This window comes from Paramormyrops kingsleyae, chromosome 18, assembly GCF_048594095.1.
Source record: "Paramormyrops kingsleyae isolate MSU_618 chromosome 18, PKINGS_0.4, whole genome shotgun sequence".
Lineage (NCBI taxonomy): Eukaryota > Metazoa > Chordata > Actinopteri > Osteoglossiformes > Mormyridae > Paramormyrops > Paramormyrops kingsleyae.
The window spans coordinates 2,780,796-2,795,603 of NC_132814.1; the positions used below are offsets into that span (position 1 = coordinate 2,780,796).

Here is a 14,808-nt window from a genome sequence, read left to right on the forward strand (position 1 = left end):
CGTCGGCCCAGGACGGTTTGCGCTGAGGGCAGCTCCGAGCCAGATGGTCCTCACCTCTGCACAGGTTACACCGGAGGGGGCCCTTGCAGTCCTTCGCCAAGTGACCGACGTCCAGGCATCTCCAGCACTTCATGGTGGTACAGGAGTCCGCGGTGTGGCCCAGGCCGTGGCACAAGCGGCAGGAGGAGGGTTGCCCGGAGTAAAAAAGGTAGCCCTTGCAACGACCTATCATAAAATGAGCAGGTGGGTGGCTATACCCGTCAGGGGAGCTAGCGTCGGGGCGCAGGCACACCCGGAACTGCCTGCGCCCAGTCCAGACACCCAGCTGGTCTCTCACGTCCCTGTGCCCAGGGACCACGTCGACAAACCTGCCCAGGAAGGCAGCCACCGCTTCAGCTGGAACAAAGGGGTCCAAGACGTGGACGGTGATCACTCTCCGGTCCAGCTTCCACAGTGGCTCCACGTCATAGTACATCCGGCGAAGCTCTTCCTCCAAGCGGCTGCATGCAACCAGCATCTTCTTGTAGCCCTCTTCCGTAGTGCAAGTCACATAGAAGAAGGCCGAAGACTGGTTGCGCTGCACACAGATGATGTCTTCCATGGTAAGTCCCAGGAGGCCGAAGAGCACCTCCCGGATGAAGGTCAGTCTCTCCGGGAAACTCTCCGGTTCCTCCTGGTGAGTCCACTTGAAGGCTGCTGTATGCCGGATGACTACGACGGTCCTGTGTGGGCTCCCGGACATCCTGGCGATGGTGGGCAAGAGAGTCCTCGGGAGCCGGGCAGGGAGTCGACGTGTCCCAGCTGGGTGCCTAAACTAATAAAAGCTGGAAATAAAACCCCAAGCTCACCCTGCGGGAACGGCGGTCAAGCCACCCGAACCTGCACGTTAGGCTTGCAAGGGCTACCCAAAATAAAAAAAGCGCTAAAAGGAGACAACAGCTAGCCCCGTGGCAGCGGCGGTCAAGCCACCTGCTGGTCACGCTTTAGGTTCGCTGTTGCCTCCACTAAAAAACCTGGCAATAAAAATCCCTCCAAAAAGCAGCACTTGATCTTAGCCAAAAGGCCGAGAAGCGATACCCACAAATTGCGCCCCGCCGGGCGCCGGCATGCGGGATGCCGACGGAGCTGGCGCGGCTCAGCCCTCACCAGCCCCTCTGGCAGGTGTCGCCCGGCGAGTCCACGCGTGATCCAGGGAGACCACAGCCGCGCCACCGGGCACCTAACGCCAGCCGCTAAGCCGGGCCCAGTCTTCCTTTGACAGCAGCAGTGCAGCTCTGCTTGGGCAGAGCCTCCAAAAATACCATGAACTCATCGCTATCCCTCTCCACGGAAATCTTTAGTAAAAGGCGAAAGATTTATACGGGATGAAGAGAGACCCGAGTCGATATGGGGCCGCCGCCAAGCCCGTCGCCGTTAGCCGGGCCTGCGTGACGCCCCCGCTCGGAGTAGAATGCCCAGGGGCGTCGCAGCCGCCGTCCTCGGGGCCCCGACTCCTCCCTGTCCTCCTGTCCTCTCAAAAGACAGCAATCATTTTAACAAACATGAGGGGAAATTCAAAAGGCAAAGATGACATCATGCCTTACCTCAGCGCAGCTGTCCACCGCACAAACAGTGTGTCACCTTCCTTTAAAAAAAAAAAAAAAAAAAAAAAAAAAAAAAGAAAAACGGCGGGAAACGGGGGCCACGCACAGACAGGGCCCCCCCCCTCACAGCACTCAGTCTATTAGTCACTCACTCACTCACTCACTCACTCACTCACTCACTCACTCACTCACTCAGTCAGTCAGTCAGTCAGTCAGTCAGTCAGTTCTGCCTTTCGACAACAGGGGGCAGTAGAGGTGCACCATTCCCGGAAGCACTGCAATACCGGGTCGATGCGTGGAGCGGACGGGGCAAGCCCCACTTCCGGCTCCCTGTTCCAAAAATCCGTTTAATATGTGGTCCCCTCCATGGGGGACGTATCAGATATTAAACTGATAAGAACAGATTTTTTTTTTTTTCAATACTTTATTATACAGTTCTGCACAACAATTAAAATCACACAAATATACAAAGCATATAAACATCAATTTGCACTGTCATCAAGACATAATAAAACAGCCTTTTTGGTTCACAAATACAGATCCATAAATACTTTATAAAAGGCTAAAACATTCTCAACACAGTGCTACTTATATATGCTATACAAAACAAACCATTATTAAAACAATATTAAACAAAACATCTCCAGAACTGCAATAAAACACAAAACTATAAAACCACCAAAAAATGTCATTACAATATCAATTAAAACACAATTACAATTAAATGGCCATTTACACAAATAAAATGCCACCTTAAATGCCAGCTATTAAAACCTAAAACCATTAAAGGAGGAACACACCCGGCGACCTCCAACCTCTACACCAGGGTCAGGTTGGGACAGGGTCATACATTTCCACACACGTAAAATCAGCACCTCGGGAATAAAAACAAGGTCAATCATTTAAAAAGCAGCACAACAAACCAGAATAAAATGTTAATAAATACAGTTATTGTTAATATGAATAAATAGGTGCTAAAAATGATCAACCAAAAACCGTGCTCAATTAATTATGCACATGCTGTTAGATAAAACCATTTTGAATACAACACACGCAAAAAAAAAAACAAAGCACACTCACCTAAAACCCGAAGTATCTCCAGTGTGCTTCAGAAAGGTGTGTCACATCAAACCCTGTAGAATGGAGCGTCACCACCTAAACGAAACGGGGCTAAAGCCAAAAGAGGCCCTTCCACCTCTCCTTGGCCTCGTGATAGCCCCGCTGGATGACGTCAGTCTCCATCCTGAAACCCAAGTCGGCCCGGATTTTACGGAATACCCCTTGTGCCTCCAGATGAACCCCTCTGCGGATGAGCGCGGTCCTAGCATTCCACAGCTCTCGCTTGGTAATGCTGACCAGCAGCCACATCCAGGGGCCGAAGGGGTTATGGAGCTTGGGGTCCCACCCCTTCAACACCTTGTCGTAGGTCAGACCGGGCTGCGGGTCCACACGTCCACACAGGCCCGCTACCAACCCCCAAACTCTCTGTGCATGCCCACAGTCCCAAAACACGTGCCTGATGGTCTCATCCTCGCTGCACTCGGGCCTGGGGCAGCGGGGGTGTCTGGTCAGCTTATGCCTATGTAAGACGTCCCTGACTGGCAGCTTACCATGAAGGCACTGCCAGTTCAGGTCCTGCAGCCTATGATCCAAACCCTTAGGCTGGATTCTCGCCCATGTGCCTTCCTCCAGGCCCAGCATGGCCCGAGTATCCCTATGACCAAGCAAAGCCCTATAAAGCGCTCTATGCTTGGTCAAGGCCTCTGTCTTGACACCTGCCGGAAAAGACTTACTCCACTTGACAGCGTGGCTGTAGTGGGCCGGCAGGGTCTCAGCCTTGGGGCCGAGGTTGGTCCACGACGCCACCAGACGTCTCATGGGGAGAGCCAGCCACAAACGCACAAAGTGCTGATGGGGGTGCTCGAGGGGAGCTGCCAGGCGCGTGCAGAGCTGCGAGAAGAACAGGCAGTCAAGCTTGAGAGGAAAGTCAATAACATCCCTCCCCCCACTGTCCTTTCCGAGATACATCACTTCCCTACGCACGTACTCGTACCTGCCCCCCCAGACGAGGTTGAAAACGTCCTTCGTCAGGCCTCTGCGCATGAAGCGGGGCAAAGGGTACACATGTGCAAGGTAGAGCAGGGTGGGAAGAATATCCACTTTTAAGGCTAAAACCTTACCTTGGAAGGACAGGGACCTGGACTTCCACAGTCCGATCTTCCGCCTGGCGATCGCCAACCGCTCCTCCCAGTTCAAACGGGCGGCACCATCCGAAAGGAAGTTGACCCCCAACACTTTGAGAGGTCCGTCACAGAGGGTGAGACCACCTGCGACGTCCTCCCTCGCCTTCCAGCTGCCGAAATACTTGGCCACCGACTTACTGAGGTTGAGCGTCGCGCCGGAGGCCCTACCGAACGCATGAACAAGGCTCATGGCATGACCGAGAGACTGATCCGAGCAGACGAAAAGGGTGGTGTCGTCTGCATACTGGGTCAGTTTAACAGTTTTCCCCCGACTTCCTGGGATAAGAAGGCCATCGACCCCGGGGTGGGCGCGAATGGCGCACGCCAGCGGCTCTATATAGAGCGCGTAGAGGAGGGGGGAGAGGGGACATCCCTGCCTCACTCCACTCACCTGGGGCACCAAGTCACTCAGGAAGCCATTGATAACAACATGGCTTCCAACTTCATTATACAAAGTGTGTAACCACCCCAGATAATTGGGTCCAAAGCCAAACTTACCCAATACTTGAAACAGGAAGCGGTGATCTACCCGGTCAAAGGCTTTCTCCTGGTCCAAGCTGACCAGCAGGAGAGGGAGGTTCCTGTCCTCCACCCAGGCGATGGCGTCGCGGATGAGATGGAGGTTCCACGTCGCCGATCGACCCGGTACTCCACACGTCTGATCGCTGTGAACCAGATGAGCCATGGCCTTCTTCAGGCGTTCGGTAAGGGTCTTTGCGATGAGCTTTGTGTCTACACAAAGCATGGTCAGGGGCCTCCAGTTGCCAAGGTCGGCACGATCACCCTTCTTGTGCAACAGGGAAAGAACCCCTGACCTCATGCTCCTAGTGAGCAAACCCCGGCGCTGAACATCCTCTACAACCTGCAGTAATTCCGGCCCGAGGACATCCCAAAAGGTGGAATAAAATTCCACCGGGAGTCCGTCAAGGCCCGGTACCTTGCGGCGGTTCATCCTGCCAAGCACTGCGGTCAGCTCGGCCAAGGTGATGGGGGCTTCTAAGCCGTCCCGAATGTCACTGGGAAGACAAGGTGAGATATTATCTAGGAACCGCTCCCCTGCAACCGGGTCCGTGTCCCTAACCTTAAAAAGATTAAAATAGAACAGTTTAGCAACCTCCAGCATGTCTGATGTTGTCGTTGCCGTGTCGCCGTTTGAGGCACGGAGAGAGACAAAGCTCTTCTCCTCCCGGGCTTCCCTGGCTCTCTGGAAAAAAAAGGCGTTGCACTTTTCATTGTTTTCCAACAGGCACATTTTGTCGCGGAGCATTAGGGCCGAGGCAGCCTGTTCATGCAGGCGCCTCAGCTCACCCTTTATGCCAAGCAGTCGCTCGTGGTCGATGGCGCCCCCGTTGTTGTGAGCGGCGTATTCATCCCGCAACCTTCTCTCCAGCTGCAGAATGGAGAATTTCTTCTCCATCCTGCGCTGCTTGCTGTACTGCATGGAGAAGGTTCGGATCCTATCCTTCACACTCTCCCACCATTCAGCCACGGAGGGGAAGGTAGGCTTGTCCTTCTGCCACTCGGAGAAGTGATCTAAAAAAAGGTGTCTAAAATCGCTCTCCTCCAGGATCTGCAGGTTCATTTTCCAATAGCCGCCCCCACATTCAGGGGCGTCTATGGAAACAGTGGCCTCCACTGCCAAGTGGTCAGTGGGCCACTGTGGGGAGAGGGACACCTTTTTAAAAACAACGGGGGGTGAAGCTAAAATGTAGTCGATGCGACTGCTGGCTCCGCGACTATTATGCCAGGTGAAGCCCGGCATGCTGGGGTTGCATGTCTTAAAACCATCAACAAGTTTAAAGGAACGAATAAAATGGCGAAAGTGCCCAGAGCTGACATCCTGTCTACCCTCCAACGAGATGTTAAAGTCCCCTCCTAAAATCAAGTGTCGATCTGTGACACAGAACGGGGACAACTCTTCAAAGAGAGTTATACGGGATGAGGCCTCCACTGGAGCGTAGACACATATGGCCCGGAGGCGCTGTCCCCTCCATGTGGCGTCCACTCCCAAAACCCTACCTTGAAGAACGGTAAACGATCTTACTTCTTCAAAGGCGCGGTCGCCAAAAAGGATCCCGACGCCTGAGGAGTGGACACCACCTACGCTCCAGTAGGATCTACCCCTCTTCCATTGTCGTGAAAAGAGAGCCTCGTCCCGCTGGTCCCGGAGGTGGACTTCCTGCAGAAAACAAATGCTGAAGGGAGAAGATGCCAGCTGATTAAAAACAGATGTGCGCTTTAAAACGTTCCTCAAACCCCTGACATTCAAGGTGACAATATTAAAATTGGCCATGAAATGTTAAAAAGGTAAAATACAATTAAAAACAACACAATAAAATAATAAAAGCCAGCCATTAAAAACAATACCGCATTACTGCCCCCCCTCCTCAGTCAAACCCAAAAGGCCCCCCAGTTCCAGCCCCCCCAGGTACTCCTGTTCATTTGCTTTGTCCTGCACAATACTGTACTCCTGGGGGGGCGCAGGGGACTGTCCCAGGTCCCACACCGGCTGGGGGGCCCCCAACGTCGGGGAGGGGGGACTCTCTCGGCCTTGGTCCCCGGCCGCCACTGCTGGCAAGGTGGCAGCCGGAGGGCTGGAAGCGTCGGGTTGTGCCTCCCTTCTGCTCTTCTTCCTCCTCCGGGGGGATGCGCCGCTCTTTCTCCTCCTGCTGCTAACACCTGGAGCCAGGACTGGAGACCCCTCCTGCATCGCTGTCGCTGGGGCCTCCTCCACCTCGGCCAGGGCTTCTCCTCCTGCCCCCGTCGCCGGCTGTTCCTGCCCTAATGTGGGGGCTTGCACTCCCCCACCACTCTCCTTGCCGACAGCTCCATTACCCGACAGAGCGTCAGCATACGTCGTTTTCTTCTTAGGGCAGGAACGAGCCAGATGGTCCTCGCCGTTGCAGTAGATGCAGCGACGGGGGCCCTTGCAGTCCCTGGCCATGTGCCCCGACTCCAGGCAGTTGCGGCAGCGCAAGTTGGCGCATCCCTCCAGAGTGTGTCCGAAGCTGTGACACTGTCGGCAGAAGGGAGGCTGTCCGGAATAAAACAAGTAAGCCTTATTGCCCTGTAGATTAAAATAGGCTGGGGGATGACTAAAACCGCCCGCGCCATTAGCGTCCGGGCGCAGGCGGGCCTGGAACTGGCGTCGACCAGTCCAGATCCCCAGCTCATCCCGAATCTCCTTGTGGCCAGGAAGAAGGTCCACATACTTGTTCAGGAACTGGCGGACGGCTTCGGCGGTCACATGCGGGTTAAAACAATGGACAGTTATTACCCGCTTGTCGGGCCACCACAGCGGCTCGATGGTGTATCGTCCCAGGAGAGGGTGCTGGGCCCTCTCCTTGCTCCGCTCCAGGACCTTGCTGTAACCCTCGTCGGTGGACAGGGTGACCTCGAAGAACTGGAAGGGGCCATTCCGCTGTACACAAAGGATGTCCTCCATGCGGAGGCCCAGCTCCCCGAAGGCCACCTCCCGGATGAAGGCCAGGCGGTCGGGGAAGGTGCCTACCTCCCCTTCGGCCCTCCAGCAGAACCGGGCGGTATTACGCAGGCCACCACCTGCTACCAGCCACGGCCCGCTGAAGGGCTTCCTCGCTGCACCGCCGGCCGTCGCCATCCGGGATGGTCCACCGACGTCGTTCCTGGAGCAGAGTCCTCCTGCCGCCGTGGTCCCGACGTCCGCCGTGGTCCTGTCGCCGTCCGCCAATCCGGGATGAGCCGAGGATCACTAAACTATAAAAACACCTAAAAAATAAAAACACCAGTTCACCCAACAGGGCGGCGGACAGGCCACCAGCCACTGCGGGATCCCCAGCCTAATAAAAACAAAAATAAAAGCAGGGATAAAAGGCTAAAAGGAAGGCACGGGTCGCCCCGTGGCAGCGGCGGTCAAGCCACCTACTGGTCACGCATTAGGGTCACCGTGCCTTCCTCTAAAAAACCCGACGCAATCCTTTAAAAGCAGTAAAAAGAGCGTAAAATCCACTTGATCTTAGCCAAAAGGCCGAGAAGCGATACCCACAAATTGCGCCCCGCCGGGCGCCGGCATGCGGGATGCCGACGGAGCTGGCGCGGCTCAGCCCTCACCAGCCCCTCTGGCAGGTGTCGCCCAGCGAGTCCACGCGTGATCCAGGGAGACCACAGCCGCGCCACCGGGCACCTAACGCCAGCCGCTAAGCCGGGCCCAGTCTTCCTTTGACAGCAGCAGTGCAGCTCTGCTTGGGCAGAGCCTCCAAAAATACCATGAACTCATCGCTATCCCTCTCCACGGAAATCTTTAGTAAAAGGCGAAAGATTTATACGGGATGAAGAGAGACCCGAGTCGATATGGGGCCGCCGCCAAGCCCGTCGCCGTTAGCCGGGCCTGCGTGACGCCCCCGCTCGGAGTAGAATGCCCAGGGGCGTCGCAGCCGCCGTCCTCGGGGCCCCGACTCCTCCCTGTCCTCCTGTCCTCTCAAAAGACAGCAATCATTTTAACAAACATGAGGGGAAATTCAAAAGGCAAAGATGACATCATGCCTTACCTCAGCGCAGCTGTCCACCGCACAAACAGTGTGTCACCTTCCTTTAAAAAAAAAAAAAAAAAAAAAAAAAAAAAAAGAAAAACGGCGGGAAACGGGGGCCACGCACAGACAGGGCCCCCCCCCTCACAGCACTCAGTCTATTAGTCACTCACTCACTCACTCACTCACTCACTCACTCACTCAGTCAGTCAGTCAGTCAGTCAGTCAGTTCTGCCTTTCGACAACAGGGGGCAGTAGAGGTGCACCATTCCCGGAAGCACTGCAATACCGGGTCGATGCGTGGAGCGGACGGGGCAAGCCCCACTTCCGGCTCCCTGTTCCAAAAATCCGTTTAATATGTGGTCCCCTCCATGGGGGACGTATCAGATATTAAACTGATAAGAACAGATACTACACTTGATCTTAGCCAAAAGGCCGAGAAGCGATACCCACAAATTGCGCCCCGCCGGGCGCCGGCATGCGGGATGCCGACGGAGCTGGCGCGGCTCAGCCCTCACCAGCCCCTCTGGCAGGTGTCGCCCAGCGAGTCCACGCGTGATCCAGGGAGACCACAGCCGCGCCACCGGGCACCTAACGCCAGCCGCTAAGCCGGGCCCAGTCTTCCTTTGACAGCAGCAGTGCAGCTCTGCTTGGGCAGAGCCTCCAAAAATACCATGAACTCATCGCTATCCCTCTCCACGGAAATCTTTAGTAAAAGGCGAAAGATTTATACGGGATGAAGAGAGACCCGAGTCGATATGGGGCCGCCGCCAAGCCCGTCGCCGTTAGCCGGGCCTGCGTGACGCCCCCGCTCGGAGTAGAATGCCCAGGGGCGTCGCAGCCGCCGTCCTCGGGGCCCCGACTCCTCCCTGTCCTCCTGTCCTCTCAAAAGACAGCAATCATTTTAACAAACATGAGGGGAAATTCAAAAGGCAAAGATGACATCATGCCTTACCTCAGCGCAGCTGTCCACCGCACAAACAGTGTGTCACCTTCCTTTAAAAAAAAAAAAAAAAAAAAAAAAAAAAAAGAAAAACGGCGGGAAACGGGGGCCACGCACAGACAGGGCCCCCCCCCTCACAGCACTCAGTCTATTAGTCACTCACTCACTCACTCACTCACTCACTCACTCACTCACTCAGTCAGTCAGTCAGTCAGTCAGTCAGTTCTGCCTTTCGACAACAGGGGGCAGTAGAGGTGCACCATTCCCGGAAGCACTGCAATACCGGGTCGATGCGTGGAGCGGACGGGGCAAGCCCCACTTCCGGCTCCCTGTTCCAAAAATCCGTTTAATATGTGGTCCCCTCCATGGGGGACGTATCAGATATTAAACTGATAAGAACAGATACTACACTTGATCTTAGCCAAAAGGCCGAGAAGCGATACCCACAAATTGCGCCCCGCCGGGCGCCGGCATGCGGGATGCCGACGGAGCTGGCGCGGCTCAGCCCTCACCAGCCCCTCTGGCAGGTGTCGCCCGGCGAGTCCACGCGTGATCCAGGGAGACCACAGCCGCGCCACCGGGCACCTAACGCCAGCCGCTAAGCCGGGCCCAGTCTTCCTTTGACAGCAGCAGTGCAGCTCTGCTTGGGCAGAGCCTCCAAAAATACCATGAACTCATCGCTATCCCTCTCCACGGAAATCTTTAGTAAAAGGCGAAAGATTTATACGGGATGAAGAGAGACCCGAGTCGATATGGGGCCGCCGCCAAGCCCGTCGCCGTTAGCCGGGCCTGCGTGACGCCCCCGCTCGGAGTAGAATGCCCAGGGGCGTCGCAGCCGCCGTCCTCGGGGCCCCGACTCCTCCCTGTCCTCCTGTCCTCTCAAAAGACAGCAATCATTTTAACAAACATGAGGGGAAATTCAAAAGGCAAAGATGACATCATGCCTTACCTCAGCGCAGCTGTCCACCGCACAAACAGTGTGTCACCTTCCTTTAAAAAAAAAAAAAAAAAAAAAAGAAAAAAAAAGAAAAACGGCGGGACACGGGGGCCACGCACAGACAGGGCCCCCCCCCTCACAGCACTCAGTCTATTAGTCACTCACTCACTCAGTCAGTCAGTCAGTCAGTCAGTCAGTCAGTCAGTTCTGCCTTTCGACAACAGGGGGCAGTAGAGGTGCACCATTCCCGGAAGCACTGCAATACCGGGTCGATGCGTGGAGCGGACGGGGCAAGCCCCACTTCCGGCTCCCTGTTCCAAAAATCCGTTTAATATGTGGTCCCCTCCATGGGGGACGTATCAGATATTAAACTGATAAGAACAGATTTTTTTTTTTTTTTTTTTTTATTCATCTTTAATCAACATTTCTGCATACAATCTAAGAACAACACATAAAACTATAAAGCCATTTATCACACACTACCCGTAATAAACTAACATCCATACTAAAACCCATACACATATAAACCCCACTCATAACCTATTAAATCATAATACAACAACGTACATAACACATATTATAAAGCAATCCTATAATACCACATACATAAAACTTTATAAAAAACTTCAAACCTATAACACCATTACAACACACGTTAAAACAGTATTAAATACATAATTACAGCAGAAATCCTAAAATCTTTAAAATGGTAAAACATCATCCGAAATATCCCCATTAAAACTAAGGTCCCCCCCCGACTCGGCAGCAACTAAAAAAGAGCGTTCATTAGCAAAGTCCTGCTGCCCTGCATAAGAACGTCTCTCTTGGGGGGAGACCAAAACACTTTGCAAATCAATTTGCTCTAAGGGGAAGATCGCTTCTCGGCCTAAAGCAGGCGGGCCTGGAACTGGCGTCGACCAGTCCAGATCCCCAGCTCATCCCGGATGTCCTTGTGGCCAGGAAGGAGGTCCACATACTTGTTCAAGAACTGGCGGACGGCTTCGCCGGACACATGCGGGTTAAAACAATGTACCGTAATTACCCGCTTGTCGGGCCACCACAGCGGCTCAACGGTGTATCGTCCCAGGAGAGGGTGCTGGGCCCTCTCCTTGCTCCGCTCCAGGACCTTGGTGTAGCTCTCGTCGGTGGACAGGGTGACCTCGAAGAACTGGAAAGGTCCATTCCGCTGCACACACAGGATGTCCTCCATGCGCAGGCCCAGCTCCCCGAAGGCCACCTCCCGGATGAAGGCCAGGCGGTCGGGGAAGGTGCCTACCTCCCCTTCGGCCCTCCAGCAGAACCGGGCGGTATTACGCAGGCCACCGCCTGCTACCAGCCACGGCCCGCTGAAGGGCTTCCTCGCAGCTCCGCCGGCCGTCGACATCCGGGATGGTCCACCGACGTCGTTCCTGGAGCAGAGTCCTCCTGCCGCCGTGGTCCGGCCGCCGTCCGCCAATCCGGGATGAGCCGAGGAATGCTAAACTATAAAAGCAACTAAAAAATAAAAACACCAGTTCACCCGGCAGGGCGGCGGACAGGCCACCAGCCACTGCGGGATCCCCAGCCTAATAAAAACGAAAATAAAAGCAGGGATAAAAGGCTAAAAGGAAGGCACGGGTCGCCCCGTGGCAGCGGCGGTCAAGCCACCTACTGGTCACGCATTAGGGTCACCGTGCCTTCCTCTAAAAAACCCGACGCAGTCCGTTAAAAGCGATAAAAAGAGCGTAAAATCCACTTGATGCGGGATGCCGACGGAGCTGGCGCGGCTCAGCCCTCACCAGCCCCTCTGGCAGGTGTCGCCCGGCGAGTCCACGCGTGATCCAGGGAGACCACAGCCGCGCCACCGGGCACCTAACGCCAGCCGCTAAGCCGGGCCCAGTCTTCCTTTGACAGCAGCAGTGCAGCTCTGCTTGGGCAGAGCCTCCAAAAATACCATGAACTCATCGCTATCCCTCTCCACGGAAATCTTTAGTAAAAGGCGAAAGATTTATACGGGATGAAGAGAGACCCGAGTCGATATGGGGCCGCCGCCAAGCCCGTCGCCGTTAGCCGGGCCTGCGTGACGCCCCCGCTCGGAGTAGAATGCCCAGGGGCGTCGCAGCCGCCGTCCTCGGGGCCCCGACTCCTCCCTGTCCTCCTGTCCTCTCAAAAGACAGCAATCATTTTAACAAACATGAGGGGAAATTCAAAAGGCAAAGATGACATCATGCCTTACCTCAGCGCAGCTGTCCACCGCACAAACAGTGTGTCACCTTCCTTTAAAAAAAAAAAAAAAAAAAAAAAAAAAAAAAGAAAAACGGCGGGACACGGGGGCCACGCACAGACAGGGCCCCCCCCCTCACAGCACTCAGTCTATTAGTCACTCACTCACTCACTCACTCACTCACTCACTCAGTCAGTCAGTCAGTCAGTCAGTCAGTCAGTTCTGCCTTTCGACAACAGGGGGCAGTAGAGGTGCACCATTCCCGGAAGCACTGCAATACCGGGTCGATGCGTGGAGCGGACGGGGCAAGCCCCACTTCCGGCTCCCTGTTCCAAAAATCCGTTTAATATGTGGTCCCCTCCATGGGGGACGTATCAGATATTAAACTGATAAGAACAGATTTTTTTTTTTTTTTTTTTTTATTCATCTTTAATCAACATTTCTGCATACAATCTAAGAACAACACATAAAACTATAAAGCCATTTATCACACACTACCCGTAATAAACTAACATCCATACTAAAACCCATACACATATAAACCCCACTCATAACCTATTAAATCATAATACAACAACGTACATAACACATATTATAAAGCAATCCTATAATACCACATACATAAAACTTTATAAAAAACTTCAAACCTATAACACCATTACAACACACGTTAAAACAGTATTAAATACATAATTACAGCAGAAATCCTAAAATCTTTAAAATGGTAAAACATCATCCGAAATATCCCCATTAAAACTAAGGTCCCCCCCCGACTCGGCAGCAACTAAAAAAGAGCGTTCATTAGCAAAGTCCTGCTGCCCTGCATAAGAACGTCTCTCTTGGGGGGAGACCAAAACACTTTGCAAATCAATTTGCTCTAAGGGGAAGATCGCTTCTCGGCCTAAAGCAGGCGGGCCTGGAACTGGCGTCGACCAGTCCAGATCCCCAGCTCATCCCGGATGTCCTTGTGGCCAGGAAGGAGGTCCACATACTTGTTCAAGAACTGGCGGACGGCTTCGCCGGACACATGCGGGTTAAAACAATGTACCGTAATTACCCGCTTGTCGGGCCACCACAGCGGCTCAACGGTGTATCGTCCCAGGAGAGGGTGCTGGGCCCTCTCCTTGCTCCGCTCCAGGACCTTGGTGTAGCTCTCGTCGGTGGACAGGGTGACCTCGAAGAACTGGAAAGGTCCATTCCGCTGCACACACAGGATGTCCTCCATGCGCAGGCCCAGCTCCCCGAAGGCCACCTCCCGGATGAAGGCCAGGCGGTCGGGGAAGGTGCCTACCTCCCCTTCGGCCCTCCAGCAGAACCGGGCGGTATTACGCAGGCCACCGCCTGCTACCAGCCACGGCCCGCTGAAGGGCTTCCTCGCAGCTCCGCCGGCCGTCGACATCCGGGATGGTCCACCGACGTCGTTCCTGGAGCAGAGTCCTCCTGCCGCCGTGGTCCCGACGTCCGCCGTGGTCCGGCCGCCGTCCGCCAATCCGGGATGAGCCGAGGAATGCTAAACTATAAAAGCAACTAAAAAATAAAAACACCAGTTCACCCGGCAGGGCGGCGGACAGGCCACCAGCCACTGCGGGATCCCCAGCCTAATAAAAACGAAAATAAAAGCAGGGATAAAAGGCTAAAAGGAAGGCACGGGTCGCCCCGTGGCAGCGGCGGTCAAGCCACCTACTGGTCACGCATTAGGGTCACCGTGCCTTCCTCTAAAAAACCCGACGCAGTCCGTTAAAAGCGATAAAAAGAGCGTAAAATCCACTTGATGCGGGATGCCGACGGAGCTGGCGCGGCTCAGCCCTCACCAGCCCCTCTGGCAGGTGTCGCCCGGCGAGTCCACGCGTGATCCAGGGAGACCACAGCCGCGCCACCGGGCACCTAACGCCAGCCGCTAAGCCGGGCCCAGTCTTCCTTTGACAGCAGCAGTGCAGCTCTGCTTGGGCAGAGCCTCCAAAAATACCATGAACTCATCGCTATCCCTCTCCACGGAAATCTTTAGTAAAAGGCGAAAGATTTATACGGGATGAAGAGAGACCCGAGTCGATATGGGGCCGCCGCCAAGCCCGTCGCCGTTAGCCGGGCCTGCGTGACGCCCCCGCTCGGAGTAGAATGCCCAGGGGCGTCGCAGCCGCCGTCCTCGGGGCCCCGACTCCTCCCTGTCCTCCTGTCCTCTCAAAAGACAGCAATCATTTTAACAAACATGAGGGGAAATTCAAAAGGCAAAGATGACATCATGCCTTACCTCAGCGCAGCTGTCCACCGCACAAACAGTGTGTCACCTTCCTTTAAAAAAAAAAAAAAAAAAAAAGAAAAAAAAAGAAAAACGGCGGGACACGGGGGCCACGCACAGACAGGGCCCCCCCCCTCACAGCACTCAGTCTATTAGTC

The 14,808-nt window shown here is 54.6% G+C and overlaps 8 non-coding genes and 3 pseudogenes across 8 annotated transcripts; all 11 read right to left on the minus strand.

Annotated features, from left to right (window-relative positions):
- Nucleotides 1-1,270: 1,270 nt before the first annotated feature.
- LOC140580177 (U5 spliceosomal RNA) lies at nucleotides 1,271-1,384 on the minus strand. Its single transcript, XR_011983943.1, has one exon. It is a non-coding gene; the product is annotated as a U5 spliceosomal RNA (small nuclear RNA).
- A 449-nt stretch (nucleotides 1,385-1,833) lies between these two features.
- On the minus strand, nucleotides 1,834-2,049 carry LOC140579941 (U2 spliceosomal RNA; annotated as a pseudogene).
- Nucleotides 2,050-8,039: 5,990 nt separating this feature from the next.
- LOC140580179 (U5 spliceosomal RNA) lies at nucleotides 8,040-8,153 on the minus strand. The gene has a single exon (XR_011983945.1). It is a non-coding gene; the product is annotated as a U5 spliceosomal RNA (small nuclear RNA).
- A 433-nt stretch (nucleotides 8,154-8,586) lies between these two features.
- On the minus strand, nucleotides 8,587-8,778 carry LOC140579832 (U2 spliceosomal RNA). The gene has a single exon (XR_011983681.1). It is a non-coding gene; the product is annotated as a U2 spliceosomal RNA (small nuclear RNA).
- Nucleotides 8,779-8,973: 195 nt separating this feature from the next.
- On the minus strand, nucleotides 8,974-9,087 carry LOC140580181 (U5 spliceosomal RNA). The gene has a single exon (XR_011983946.1). It is a non-coding gene; the product is annotated as a U5 spliceosomal RNA (small nuclear RNA).
- A 436-nt stretch (nucleotides 9,088-9,523) lies between these two features.
- LOC140579833 (U2 spliceosomal RNA) lies at nucleotides 9,524-9,715 on the minus strand. The gene has a single exon (XR_011983682.1). It is a non-coding gene; the product is annotated as a U2 spliceosomal RNA (small nuclear RNA).
- Nucleotides 9,716-9,910: 195 nt separating this feature from the next.
- On the minus strand, nucleotides 9,911-10,024 carry LOC140580182 (U5 spliceosomal RNA). The gene has a single exon (XR_011983947.1). It is a non-coding gene; the product is annotated as a U5 spliceosomal RNA (small nuclear RNA).
- Nucleotides 10,025-10,442: 418 nt separating this feature from the next.
- Nucleotides 10,443-10,672, minus strand: LOC140579918 (U2 spliceosomal RNA; annotated as a pseudogene).
- Nucleotides 10,673-12,113: 1,441 nt separating this feature from the next.
- On the minus strand, nucleotides 12,114-12,227 carry LOC140580183 (U5 spliceosomal RNA). The gene has a single exon (XR_011983948.1). It is a non-coding gene; the product is annotated as a U5 spliceosomal RNA (small nuclear RNA).
- A 433-nt stretch (nucleotides 12,228-12,660) lies between these two features.
- On the minus strand, nucleotides 12,661-12,890 carry LOC140579919 (U2 spliceosomal RNA; annotated as a pseudogene).
- A 1,459-nt stretch (nucleotides 12,891-14,349) lies between these two features.
- On the minus strand, nucleotides 14,350-14,463 carry LOC140580184 (U5 spliceosomal RNA). Its single transcript, XR_011983949.1, has one exon. It is a non-coding gene; the product is annotated as a U5 spliceosomal RNA (small nuclear RNA).
- Nucleotides 14,464-14,808: the final 345 nt, after the last annotated feature.